We start from the raw sequence: 11,776 nt of genomic DNA on the forward strand, positions 1-11,776 counted from the left end.
GCCCTTTGATAGGCCAGAGAGTCTGCCGGATAATGTGATAGATGGTTCTGGGCAGGTACTCAAAGTCTTCAACAAAGAACTCTGTTGGATAAGGAGCATCGAGGGGCAACGGCTTCATCATGGAGAGCATCTAACTCATATTCGGTTCAGGCCTCTGGAATATGCTCTCAAGAGCTTCAGTGTGTAGTGGACAGCCTTCCTCGAAGAATTCGCCAGGAGTGGGCAGGCAGGTGAGCTCAATGATATCAAATGCATTGGCTTCGTGATGGACATTGCTGGTCATCCACTCCAGAGTCCAAGTCTTCGGATCTCTGTTGTATCCTTTGATGTGGAGGGTGGCATAGAATTGCAGAAGAAGCTCTTCATTCCAGTGCTCTTCATCAGTTACAAACTGCAGCAGACCCACTTGCTTGAAGCAATCCAACGCTTCCTCTAAACAGGGCAGACCAGCAATGGCTTCAACATCAAGGCGCTTGTGCGGGAAGATGCGACCTTGGTTGTATAGGATGCATGAATAGTAGCTGCGTTGAGGATAGCTCCAGAACCTATCTGATGAAATCCTTTCCCTTGAATAGGGGTTCTTGGAGCTGTTGAAGAACGTATTATCTGCCCTGAAGCTATTGATGTTAAAGGACCCAGGTGCTGATGCAGGACCTGGGAACCGTGGCAGCCTTGGGACTGGCTTCTGGACATGAGGCCTGTGCTCAACATGGTAATCAAATTGAGGGCCTGCAGCAGACTCAGGAACAGAAGTGTCTGGATCAGTAGCTTCGCTGTCCTCTGAAGCTTTTGGTGGGGAGGGCTCCACATTGGCTTCAGTGTTGGTTGTGGCAGCCTCAATATTTTCAGCCTCCGCTTGACTAGCTGGAGGGTCGGTCACAAGCACGTTCTCCTGGAGAACTGCTTCTTGGTGTAGCGGGGGAGTGGGATCTTGTGGTACTTCTTCATTTTCTTCGGTTGATGCAGCCGAAATGTCTTCAGCATAGACTTGAGGCCTTGGACCTTTGCGAAGCCTGCGGAACGCAGACGATGCCTGTGGGGTTGGAGTGGGCTGGGCCTCATAGTCTTCTTCCTCTTGAGGGCGATCCGCCCATGAAGCATCCTGTGCAATTGGCGTCAGTGGATGACCAATGCTGATGAGTTCGCTTTGTTCATACTGAGGAAGGGCTGCATCATCTTGTACATTGTCCTGATGACCAATGTCTTCAGCAGCGATGGGGTCGGCTGCTGGTATGTCTTCAGCTTCAGGAGCCTCTGTGGAAGCAGGATCATGAACTGTCAGTTGACGTTCTGCGTTCGGGTGAACCATAGAAATAGGTTCAACTATCAAGGGCTCTGTGGGAGCAGCCCGAGATTTCTTTGTCTTCCTCCTTTTCTTGCCGGGGGCAGTAGGAGAGCTTCAGAGCTCTTCCTCTTCCTGGCTTCAGCCTCAGCAGTTCTTGTCTTCTTGAGCTCTGAAGCTGTTGACCGGCTCTTTGGCTTCGAGCCAGTCGTTGCAGTTGGGAAGACAATTGGAACTGCTTCTTGCCTTGGTGCCTCTGGTTCAGCCATAGCAGGCTTCTTCTTCTGCTTCGTGGCCATCCTGGGGTCGATGCCGGGACTCCCAAGTGCCTTGCACTTCTCGGCCTCATTGTAGGCCTGCACACATCTGTCTGCCAAAGACTTCATCCGCTCACGTGAACCTTGAGCTTCTGCACGCTTCTTCAGAAAGTTTTCCTTTAGTTCATGCAACATGATGTTGAAGCTCTTCACTTCTTGCACGCTGAGCTTGGCCACATTCTTCTTGAACTGAGCCTTTTCATGATCAATTTTCTGCTTCAGTTCAACAATGCGCTGGGCAATTGCAAGTTCTGAAGCAATAGCGCCTTGGAAAGCGACGCTGAGGCCAATGGGCAGCTGCAGATCTTCGAAGCTGATGTTTGGTGTGGCAAACCATTCGTCGATGAAGCTGTGGATGATGGCGACATCAAAGAGAGGCAAATTGTTGAAGATTTCAGCTTCTTCTTTGCTCTTGATGAGCTGCTCGAGAGCGTCATCTCCAAGATCTTCATCACTTGACAGATCAATGGCTTCGCTGCGCAGAATGGCAGGAGCTGTGAGCTCTTTGCTGGTGTGTGGCTGAGGCATCTTGGCCTTCTGGGGCTTGGAGACGCGGGATACGTCTTCAGACTGCACACTGTCTTCAGGAGGTGAAGTTGCCAATGGCTTTGCCCTTGAGATTTTTGGTGAAGGGGCCGGCTTTGAAGCTTTTGGCTTCTTCGACTTCTTAGGCTTCGCCACTGCAGGCACTGCTGGCACTTCATCAGACTCAGTGTCAGCTGCAGGCTCATTCACTGCAGTCCCTTGAACCAAGATGTAGGTGATGAGGCCTTCGAGGTTGGCAAACGGACCGATGACATTGGGTTCTGCTTCGCGTGTGCCATCTGCCCTTGGTGCTGAGGGACCAGGGTTGAAGTCTAACCAAAATTTCTTCTTGTTTTGCTTCGCTGATTGTTGGGCAAACTGGAAGTTGCGCTTGAACAGATTGTCGTCACGACACCAGAGTAGTGACGACGGATGTGCATCATCAGGCTGTGGTCCTCGGACCATGCATGGGTAGAAGCCTTGAGCAATGGCTTCATCTCTGGTCCTGGGTATGAGGTTCTTGTAAAGGATGTCCCCCCACGGTCTCTTGATGGCACTTTTCTCAGCATACTCTTGGGTTGTGAAGCGGTACTTGAACCATTGTTCTGCCCAATAGCGTCGAATCCATTGGATTCGGGTCTTGCGCTGACCATAATTCTCTTCAGGATCTGTTTTGTACATTTCTGCCAGTTCATCAGGCAGATCTTTGGATGTTCCTCCACGTCTCTGTCTGCCCCCTTCCTTGCTGCTGTTTCTTAAGCCATAAACCTTAACTTGGAAGGCTTCAAGACGTTCAAAGGCTTCAAAGGCTTTCTTTTGCTGGACCAACAGGAACTGGCTTCAGGAGAATTTATGTGTTGCTGTAAGAATTCTGCAAATGAATGCAGACTATGAGAACCAAAGGATTCTCCCACGGACATGTACCTGTGATAGCATTAAGGTGCGAGGGAAGGGGAAGAGGTCATATGCATTCTCAGAAGATTTTGAAGATAAATCAGTTTAGAAGACATTGACCTCATCATGCGAAGACATTCACTCATAGAAAAGAAGTTGGTTCCAGATTTGTACGAACCCACAGATCAGTACAAGTGAGGAATCTAACTACTTCATGAAGCACAAGTGAATATACTAGGCATGCTATGAGATGCAGATTGAGAGAGATCTAACTTGTGTGAATAGAAACTTCTTATGGTTGAAAGTGACAGAACCATGGGATCAAAAGGGGCTGTAAAAGGACGTTTTATTTACCACGCTGAGAACTGCTAGACTGAGTGGGAGATGAGGCCGAGCAGTTCACTCGTCCGTGCCCTAACTTGGCGACGGAGGAGACCTACGGCGACGGCGGAGAGGACGATGTCCGCGGTCGGCGTGAAGACGGCGTCGGAGAGGTTGCGGCAGCGAAACGCTTCGTCGCCGACGTCGTCGAGAGCTAGCGGTGGCGCTAGGGTTCATGCGAGGGTGGAAGAAGGAGATAATGACCGCGGTAAGTGTGAATTTATAGGCACAGGGGCGGCACTGTGCTATTACACAGGTGCCCCTGGCGATTCGCATCTGAGGAACGCGTGGCCGGTTTGCGGAAGTTTGGGGTTTGTTCCACGTCCCACGCACGCCTGGATTGTCGGGTGGTCGTTCCTGCTTCTCCGGATTTTAGGTGGAGGAATGAGCATTGAAAACAGACTTAATGGTTGTCTCTGTATCTTCTGCTGACAAGGACGCAGTGAAGACATTCGACAGTTTCAATAGAATGCATATGACTTGGAGAGATAGAGTTTGAGATAGAAAGCATAGAGAAGTTAGGGTCCGATCACATTCACTTAGTTCAAAAGATTCAACACGAAGATATAGCTATAAGTGAATGCTGTAGAGGACAGAACACTAGCATATATATATATATATATCTATAGTCAACACAGTGAAGATAATCATGAAAATATGTTCGAAGCCAAACCAAATGTGAAGACAACCAAATGTGAAGACATTGCAAGGTAACGCCATGTGAGAAACACTTCAAAGAGAACGTTTGGTGGTGGCGTTACCCACCGTATAGGAAGTATTAGACCCAGACACGGCGCACAATTATCGTGGCGCTCCGAAGTCAAATTCCACATTAATGTATTCACACTTAGAATGTATGTCTTCATTGATTGAAGATATACTTTACTTCGTGTGTTGCACATCTAAGTCATCAATATGCATAAGGGTTAGGATGTGTGCCTGATCACAGGACATTTGAGGATTCCAGGATATTTAGCTCACACCGTAACTTGCAAAACCTCTTCTCATCCAAGGGCTTGGTGAAGATATCTGCCAATTGCTCTTCAGTGTTGACATGTATGATATCAATGTCTTCCTTCACAACATGATCTCTGAGAAAGTGATGAAGAATTTCAATATGCTTTGTCTTCGAGTGCTGAACTGGGTTGTTGGCAATCTTGATGGCGCTTTCATTGTCGCAGTAAAGTGGCACTTGCTTCAGATGAATGCCATAGTCCTTGAGTGTTTGCTTCATCCACAGAAGCTGAGCGCAGCAAGATCCAGCAGCAATGTATTCAGATTCAGCAGTGGAGAGAGATACACAGTTCTGCTTCTTTGAAGACCAACATACAAGTGATCGTCCCAGAAAGTGACATGTGCCTGATGTAGACTTGTGATCAACTTTGTCACCAGCATAATCAGCACCCGAGAATCCAACCAAGTCAAACTCTGAGCCCTTTGGATACCATAATCCTAGAGTTGGGGTGTGAGCCAAATATCGAAGAATTCGCTTCACAGCTAAGTGATGCGACTCCTTTGGTGCCACTTGAAATCGAGCACACATGCAAACACTAAGCATAATATCTGGCCTAGATGCACATAGATAAAGTAAAGAACCAATCATGGAGCGGTATACCGTTTGATCGAACTCTTTACCATTGTCGTCAGGACCCAGATGATGTTTGGCTGGCATTGGTGTTGTGAAGCCTTTGCAGTCTTGCATACCAAACTTCTTCAGGCAATCTTTGAGATACTTCTCTTGAGATATGAAGATGCCATTGCGTTGTTGTCGTACTTGAAGACCAAGGAAGAACTTTAGCTCCCCCATCATGGACATCTAATATTTCTCTTGCATCATATATCCAAACTCTTCACTGTACTTCTGATTGGTGCAGCCGAAGATAATGTCATCCACATATATTTGGCACACAAACAGTTCACCATCATATGTCTTCTTGAAAAGAGTGGGATCCAGGGAACCAGGTATGAAGCCTTTGCTCTTCAGGAAATATTTGAGTGTGTCATACCAGGCCCTAGGGGCTTGTTTGAGGCCATACAGTGCCTTATTGAGCTTGTATACCATGTCAGGATGTTTTGGATTTTCAAAGCCAAGCGGTTGTGCAACATACACTTCTTCTTCAATCTTACCATTGAGAAAGGCACTCTTCACATCCATTTGATATAGAAGTATGTTATGATGATTTGCATAGGCCAGCAGTATGCGTATGGCTTCAAGCCTAGCCACAGGAGCAAATGTTTCATCAAAGTCAATGCCTTCCACTTGAGTATATCCTTGAGCAACGAGACGAGCTTTGTTTCTGACAACTTGACCATGCTCATCTTGCTTGTTGCGGTATATCCATTTGGTGCCTATTATGTTGTGCTTCCGTGGATCAGGACGCTTAACCAGTTCCCATACATTATTCAGCTCAAACTGTTGAAGCTCTTCTTGCATAGCTTGAATCCATTCAGGTTCCATGAAGGCTTCTTCAACTTTCTTGGGTTCTGCAATTGAGACGAATGCGAAGTGCCCATAGAAATTTGCCAGCTGGGTTGCCCTTGAACGAGTGAGTGGACCAGGTGCATTGATGCTGTCAATTATTCTGTCAATCTGCACTTCATTGGCAACGCGAGGATGTACAGGGCGAAGACTCTGCTCTTGCTGATCTGTGTTGTTGTTGGGAGGAATGTCTTCAGGCTGAGCATTGTCTTCATATTGATCAGGTGCTGAGATGATAAGTTCTTCTTCAGGATGAGCTTCAGAAGGTATAACTCTCCAGTTCCCATTAGCTTGATTGATTCACTAGCTGGAATTTCATCTAGCACATTTGGCAGTTTCTCTCTTTGTGAACCATTTGTCTCATCGAACCGCACATCCACTGTTTCAACCACTTTGTAATGAAAGAGATTGAAGACTCTGTAGGAGTGCGAATCCTTTCCATATCCAAGCATAAAACCCTCATGTGCTTTTGGTGCAAACTTTGAGGTGTGGTGTGGGTCCTTGATCCAGCACCTTGAGCCAAATACTCTGAAGTAACTGACATTTGGCTTCTTGCCAGTTAGGAGTTCATAAGATGTCTTGTTCAGAAGCTTGTGAAGATAAACACGATTGATTGTATGGCATGCAGTGTCAATGGCTTCAGTCCAGAATTTTCTTGGAGTCTTGTATTCATCTAGCATCGTTCTGGCCATCTCAATGAGTGTTCTGTTCTTGCGTTCGACGACGCCATTCTGCTGTGGCGTGTACGGAGCTGAGAATTCATGTGTGATGCCCAAGCTATCAAGATATGTATCAAGGCCAGTGTTCTTGAATTCAGTGCCATTATCACTTCTGATGTGCTTTATCTTGGCGCCGTAATTGTTCATAGCTCGATTGGCGAAGCGTTTGAAGACATCCTGCACTTCAGTCTTGTAAAGGATTATGTGCACCCAAGTATATCTAGAGTAATCATCAACAATGACAAAGCCATAGAGGCAAGCAGTAGTGGTAAAAGTTGAGTAGTGAGTGGGACCAAAAAGATCCATGTGAAGCAGTTCGAAGGGTCGAGTAGTGGTCATGATTGTCTTCGAGGGATGTTTTTCTCTCGTCATCTTCCCTGCTTCACAGGCACCACATAAGTGATCTTTCTTGAACTTGACACCCTCGATGCCTATGACATGTTTCTTCTTCGCAAGGGTGTGGAGGTTCCTCATGCCAGCATGCCCAAGCCTCTGATGCCAAAGCCAGCATTCTGAAGCTTTTGCAAGAAGACATACTGCAAGTTGCGGCCCTGCTAAGAAATCTACCGCATACAAATCATCTTTCCGATACCCTTCAAACACTAGAGACTTGTCAGATTCCATTAGTACCAGGCAACGATATTTTCCAAACATTACGATCATGTTCAAATCACAAGGCATTGAAACAGACATTAAGTTGAAACCAAGGGATTCAACAAGCATGACTTTATCCATGTGTTGATCCTTTGAGATTGCAACTCTACCTAGACCCAATACCTTACTTTTACCAGTGTCAGCAAATGTGATGTGGCTCTTGTCGGATGGACGTAAGGTTGAGTCCATAAGAAGGCTTCTTTTGCCAGTCATGTGATTTGTACACCCACTGTCAATAATCCATTCTGAAGACTTTGAAGACGCTGGTGTCGTACCCTACAGTGCAGTTAGGGGGATAGGCTTCACGAAGAGAATTGTGAAGCAAAAACATTTGACAAACCAGTGGGTTATGAAAACTTAGATCCAGATTAGGACTAATAGGGAGAGTAGCATGCGATTCAGGAACGAAGTACATAATGATGCCATTCGGGCATTTTATCTTGCGCCCTACAAGATTTTTAAGGTCCCCAGCAATAGCGTCAGAAGATTTTAGTTTTCTGCTGGAGACCTTTCCCTGCAAAAGAGAGTTAAGCTTTCTTAACCACCCACATCTTCAAGGGTGGCCTAGAAGCAATAAGTCTAAGTGCAGCATCTGAGAATTTTGGTTTTGAAGCCCTAGCAAACAGTCTAGCAGGCGGACAATAGTACTCATAAGAATAGGCAGAATAGTTTTTGGTCATATGAACATGACGGTTTGATGAACCGCTCTCATATTCATATGCCTGAGTATCATTTCCCTGCAAAGCATTTGCGTTAGTGCGACTCAAGTGAGTCCTCTGTCTGTATGAAGCCTTTGGGCCGTATGATGCTTTTGGTCTGAGGTTTGTCTTCTTCATGTGAGGTGTCATGAAGACATTCACAGGAAGATTTTCCAGACACGTTTTCGGAACCCAGATCTTCTTCATAGGCGGTCCATTCCTGCAGTTAGTACCAATGTACCTGGCAAACACTTCACCATTCTGATTCTTAAATAGTTTATAGTTTGTATCAAAGGATTCATCAATGATAATGGGGTTAGCACAAGTGAAGCCAGATAAATTGGATGGATCTGCTGAAGGTTCCTTTGCAGCAACCCATGTGGTTTTGGGGTACTGCTCAGGTTTCCAGTAAGAGCCATCTGCATTCATTTTCCTTACGAACCCAATACCCTCTTTCCTAGGGTTTCGGTTCAGAATCTGCTTTTTGAGGACATCACATAGTGTCTGATGCCCTTGAAGACTTTTGTACATCCCTGTTTCAAGCAATGTCTTCAACCTAGCATTCTCATCAGCAATAGCAGTGGTATCCGCAGCAGGGGGGTTAGTTACCACATCAACAGTTGAAGATATTGCAACAGCAGTAGCAGTGGAACATTCAGCAACAGAAGTGGCATTATCACGCTCAATGCATTTAAGACATGGTGGTTCAAATCCTTCCTGAGTGGGACTGGTCTGTTCTGCGCGAAGTGACTCGTTTTCCTTTTGAAGATCTTCATGAGCCGCTCTCAATTTCTCAAGCTCTTGCTTCCTTTGAAGATAATCATAGGAAAGATTTTCATGAGTTGTTGAGAGAGTATCATGACGATCTTCAAGTTCCTGATACTTAACGTGAAGATTTTTTATGTCTTCAATTAAGGATTCAGATCGAGTCATTTCAGCACCCAACAGATCATCGCTTCTGTCTAACAGTTTTTGAATATGTTCCATGGCTTTCTGTTGTTCAGTTGCAATTTTAGCAAGTGTTTTGTAACTAGGTTTTGAATCACAATCAGAGTCATCGTCACTAGATGTTTGGTAGTGAGTAGTGCGTTTGTTTACCTTGGCACCGCATGCCATGAAGCAGTAGGTAGGACTGGAGTAGTCCTTGTCATTTGCATCAGTGTCGGTGATGAAATCATTGTCTTCAGTGTTGAAGATGGACTTGGCGACGTATGCTGTAGCCAGACTTGCAATGCCAGAATCAGACTCCTCCTCAGACTCCACCTCTGCCTCCTCAGAAGCGGACTCCTCCTCTGAATCCATTTCCTTGCCAACAAATGCACGTGTCTTGCCAGATGAGCTCTTCTTGTGTGATGAAGACTTTGAGTATTTCTTCTTCTTGTCGTCAGAGTCATATTCCTTGCTCTTCTTCTTCTTTCTATTCTCATTGTCCCACTGTGGACACTCAGAGATGAAGTGTCCATTTTTCTTGGACTTGTGACATGTTTTCTTCTTGTAGTCATGAGCAGAAGCTTCATCATTCCTTGAGCTTGATCGTGAAGACTTTCTGAAGCCTTTCTTCTTGGTGAATTTTTGTAACTTCTTCACTAGCATTGCAAGTTCCCTTCCAATGTCTTCAGGATCATCAGAACTGCTGTCAGATTCTTCTTCAGATGAGGAAACAGCTTTCGCCTTCAAGGCACGAGTTTGCCCATAGTTTGGACCGTAGATATCTCTTTTCTCAGAGAGCTGAAACTCATGTGTGTTGAGCCTCTCAAGTATGTCAGATGGATCAAGTGTCTTGAAATCAGGACGTTCTTGAATCATCAGGGCTAGGATGTCAAACGAGCTGTCAAGTGATCTCAGCAGCGTCTTGACGACTTCATGTTTGGTGATCTCAGTAGCGCCGAGGGCTTGAAGCTCATTTGTGATGTCAGTGAGTCTATCAAATGTGTGCTGGACATTCTCATTGTCATTTCGCTTGAAGCGGTTGAAGAGATTGCAAAGGACACTGATTCTGTGATCTCTCTGGGTTGAGATGCCTTCATTGACCTTGGAGAGCCAGTCCCAGACCAGCTTGGATGTCTTCAAAGCACTCACACGGCCATACTGTCCTTTGGTCAGATGACCACAGATGATATTCTTGGCAGTAGAGTCCAGTTGAGTGAACTTCTTGACATCAGCAGCAGTGACACCTTCTCCAGCCTTGGGAACGCCGTTCTCGACGACATACCATAGGTCGACGTCAATGGCTTCAAGATGCATGCGCATCTTATTCTTCCAGTAGGGATATTCAGTTCCATCGAAGACGGGGCACGCGGCGGAGACTTTGATTATCCCTGCAGTCGACATAGCTAAAACTCCAGGTGGTTAAACTGAATCACACAGAACAAGGGAGCACCTTGCTCTGATACCAATTGAAAGTGCGTTATATCGACTAGAGGGGGGGGTGAATAGGCGATTTTTATGGAAGTCTTCAAAACGTAGAAGTTATGAAGACAAATAGCAGAGATATGCCTATTACTATGCAGCGGAAGTTAGATTACACTAGACAAGCCATAGTCAAGTATTCAATAGAGTGAAAGCACAATGACAAGTAGCTGCAGTGTAATAAGGATCAGGTAGGAAGAAGTTATGACGCCAAACAAATCATACAGTTACGTTGTGAAGACAAAAGATATAGCAGGCATGCAATGGCTTCACAATGAGTACAGTAAGTTAAAGGAAGTGAAGATGAAACCAGTGACTCGTTGAAGACAATGATTTGTTGGACCAGTTCCAGTTGCTGTGACAACTGTACGTCTGGTTGGAGCGGCTAGGTATTTAAACCTTAGGACACACAGTCCCGGACACCCAGTTCTGAACACGCAGCTCAGGACACCAAGTCCTCACCGTATTCTCCTTGAGCTAAGGTCACATAGTCCTCGCCCAATCACTCTGGTAAGTCTTCAAGGTAGACTCCCAAACCTTCACAGACTTCGTTCACTGGCAATCCACAATGTCTCTTGGATGCTCTGAACACGACGCCTAACCGTCTGGGGATGCACAGTCCTCAAGCGTAATAAGTCTCCAGATCACACAAACAAGAAGACCTAAGTGATGCCCAATTCTCTCTGGCTTTGGGTGGTTAGGGCTTTTCTCATCGCTAGGAATTTTCTCTCAAAGGCTTCGAGGTGGGTTGCTCTCAAACGACAAAAGACGTGCACTGAAATCTGAGCAGCCAACCGTTTATGGTTGTAGGGGGTGGGCTATTTATAGCCACTTGGCAACCCGACCTGATTTGTCCGAAATGACCCTGGGTCACTAAGGAACTGACACGTGTTCCAATGGTCAGATTTCGAACTCACACGGCAACTTTACTTGGGCTACAAGTAAAGCTGACTTGTCCGACTCTGGACAAGATTTGCTCTCATAGTCTTCGCTCGAAGACATAGGTTTTGAATTAGGCATCACTTCAGTCATTCTGACTGGTTCTCCTGGACCCCACTTAACAGTACGGTGGTTCCTATGACTCAACACAAAAGAAAAAAGAACTACGAAAGATCTAAGTCTTCGAGCTCCATAGGCTTCATAACGTGTCTTCTTTTGTCAGTCTTCAATGTGAATATCTTCATATACCACCTTTGACTTCAATGTCTTCATACATTTTTAGGGGTCATCTCTGGTAGTAAAACCGAATCAATGAGGGACTTCTACCTGTGTTATCCTGCAATTCTCACAAACACATTAGTCCCTCAACTAGGTTTGTCGTCAATACTCCAAAACCAACTAGGGGTGGCACTAGATGCACTTACAGGAGTGCTATACGAATTTGTTCTTCCTTGTTCCTATTTTCTAACGGAGTGTTC

Source organism: Triticum urartu, chromosome 3A, assembly GCF_056163025.1.
Source record: "Triticum urartu cultivar PI428250 chromosome 3A, HENAU_Tu73, whole genome shotgun sequence".
In the NCBI taxonomy this organism is placed as follows: Eukaryota; Viridiplantae; Streptophyta; class Magnoliopsida; order Poales; family Poaceae; genus Triticum; species Triticum urartu.